This window comes from Durio zibethinus, chromosome 9, assembly GCF_047325235.1.
Source record: "Durio zibethinus cultivar Kanyao isolate XHJ-2024 chromosome 9, ASM4732523v1, whole genome shotgun sequence".
Taxonomy (NCBI): domain Eukaryota; kingdom Viridiplantae; phylum Streptophyta; class Magnoliopsida; order Malvales; family Malvaceae; genus Durio; species Durio zibethinus.
Window position 1 is genome coordinate 6,536,174 of NC_143170.1, and position 3,043 is coordinate 6,539,216.

At 35.5% G+C, this 3,043-nt stretch overlaps 1 non-coding gene across 1 annotated transcript; it reads left to right on the forward strand.

Annotated features, from left to right (window-relative positions):
• The first annotated feature begins 2,708 nt into the window (after positions 1–2,708).
• Positions 2,709–2,780, forward strand: TRNAC-GCA (transfer RNA cysteine (anticodon GCA)). The gene has a single exon. It is a non-coding gene; the product is annotated as a tRNA-Cys (tRNA).
• Positions 2,781–3,043: the final 263 nt, after the last annotated feature.

The following is a 3,043-nucleotide window of genomic DNA, read 5'->3' on the forward strand; positions in this document are numbered from 1 at the left end:
TTTAATTTTTTGTTGTTGTTTAGAAGCTCTTACTAAATTTCGTTGAAACCCTGCTATGCGACTACTTATTATCTTAAACCAAATTTTAATAATATATGTGTATATATATATAGTGGACTTTGAAGTTGAAACACACTTTTTAAATCCAATGGGTGAGCAAGTACGATTCCAGTCCATGTATCAAAGAAACAGTCGAGTCAACGAAAAAATTTTTTACTTGGTTTTGCCGACGAAAAAATCAAGGCCCCTGCGTGCCTGTCAATAAATTACCTGTTTATGGGCTGGAAGCAAAAAAGGTTGTCCTTTATATTTTATTGGGTCTTGGTCCTCTTAAATTTATGATTTACAAGGTTGGAAAAAAAAAAAAAAAGGGCTCCAATTCTTTTAACAATGGAGGAAGCGAGAAAGAACCCGTTTGACCTCCTACTTCAAAATCCGTTCTCTTATCCGACAGCTAAGACCCCATTTTATCTTGGTATAATATATACTTAAATCATCATTTTGCGGTTGGACCGACTTTCTGGTTGGATTTGGTTCTTCTATTTCGGGTTTTATGCATGCTTGGTTGTTCTTATTGGAATTTAGTGATAGGTTCGAGTGGTTTCAGTGGATTTTCCAAGTGTTTTTGTTTTTCTTTTATGGGTTTAATTTGTTTAGGAGCTGTTTTTGTCTTTTTCTCTGTTGTTTCTTTGATGAGTAAGCGGAGTTTCCGTGGACAAAAAGGAGATTTGTTTGATTGTAAGAAAATGTAACACATAAGAAGAAAACATGCAATCTAGAGGGTACCTCTCGAAGAGTCAACGAGGGAGTAATTCTAGATGAAATGGGGGTAATAAGATATCTATGACTTGTTCTTGGTCCTGGAAACATATTTTGAAATCCAAACAGTTACATCGCAGGATTCAATTTGGCGACACCAACTATTGATTCTTAGTTTAGTTTCAATCCTCAGATGGTGAATTTTAATTCATATATGATGGAAGTGATAAAATGTGTTGGACCCTAATGAAGTTTCTTTAATTTAGTAGCTTAGAACAATGAACATATTGTCTTGATTGAAACTGATAAGCAGCAGGCTATGAAGAGAGGCAATCTGCAAATGGTAGGCATCAAACACATCTTCACCCTGTTTGTGGTCCCTTGATTTCAAGGATCTTAGTCAGATATACTAATTGGAACAATTAAAAAAAAACAAGGAGAAGAAAAAGGTCGCATTGTTCATTTCCAGAGTGCAGCCCAAGGGTCACAGAGCTTATTACTATTAGAATTGACTGCATTCGATTTAGTTTTCCTGTGTTCTTCATTTGTTTGATTAATGTAAGAAAAATTTTGCTATGAGATATTCATATTGGAGTGGCCATGAAAAATCAGAAACCGGTCATCTGCCCGTACATTTTTCTTTCTCAAAGGTTGATTTCAACTTAACTTATAGTAGTTAGAAGCTAAACAGATTGATGCATTATGGTTTACTCATGAGATGAATGGAAATTTTATTACTATGGATTTCAGTCAGTGCTTATGACTGTCATTTTACCTATCAAATGGTTGTCTTTTACAGTTTACGTTCTCCATTTTCATTACCCATTGTTGCAGCAATGTATGGGCTATAAATCTCTGGTTGGCTACAAGGTTTTGATTTGCCGCTAAATTGCCTTTTTATTTCGCATACTTTAAATTTTGTTTTACTTCATTGGTCCTCCTTATTCACGCTTGGATGCATCTTTTCCTGTTACACTATAAAATTTCCAGCATATTCAGTTCTTACAAAAACTGTTTCTTCAATATTGTTAATAACCCAATTGTTTCACCAACTTTCGACCTTTTTTTATATAGCATGTGACTTTTCGTGTATTTGATTGCCTTTTTTTTGGGTTGGGGGCAGATGGCGGATGCATGCCAAAACAATGTGATCTCCATTTTAGAACATAGATAATGAAAGAGCAGTGATATTTATAAACCATTGCAGAAAGAGTTCCAGTTGAAATGAAGAGATTACTCAGTCCTTGCTTCACAATGTTGGTAGAAATGAAGAGATTACTTAGTTATCAAGTTTCTGGGAGACAATAATCAAGGACTTGGGAAATCTCCAACGATGGATTACGTTATATATCTGCATGATCACACCACTGCAAATTATTTCTACCAATCAAATTCTAAGATAGAGGAATTCAATTAAATTTTGAGATTTTAAAATTATCTGCAATCCCAGTTGACTACTTTCTTTACCAGACAAAAGGAACTGAACTTAAACCCTCTTGTTGACATTTTGTTAGCAATCAAACAGAGAATAATTAATTTAAGAAAAGAGAAAGAAAGAACAAAATTAAAATGAATAAAAATGGAAGAACCAGGTTGTTCGAGAATAAAAGCTTGAACGAATTGTGTTCGAATCAGGAGAAACTGTTCTTGCCTTTAAGAAGTCGTGAGTTCCTTGAACCGTGAAATGGCTTGGAGAGTTAACGGTCCTAGCGGGAGAAGACATTTACAAACTTTCTGTGCAAATAAAGCAATAAATTCATTTAGTATATGTATAAATTGTATGTTGAGGGGAGTTATGGATTTATTTACAGCGACGAGATTATCGAAGTGACTGGGCATTAGATGGACGGCGTATTTGATTTGTTGGTTGTTTGGCTTGCTTAGATGGAGAAGGTCAGAATTACTGAAAAACATTTCAGTGAAATTTCTATGTAACGATGCCACTAAACGGGTCCATAGCTCACTGGTAGAGCATTTGACTGCAGATCAAGTGGTCACCGGTTCGAATCCGGTTGGGCCCTTATTCAGTGAATTTTATTTTTTTCTCTGTGCTTTTGTTTTGGGCTGAGTAATGCAGGTAGGTAGCCAACATCAGGGCCTTGGTAAACAGACTCACAAACTTTGCTTGCAGCGGCAGGCCTTAGGCCTGCTTTACATTGTTATATACAAGTATTTCAGAGTTGTTCCTCTGTTGGCAATCTGTTTCAAATTAATCAACTGGAAATATTTGGGTTAGGAATCTCTGAATACGCTCAAGAGAATGAGTAATTAACATGATCTCTCC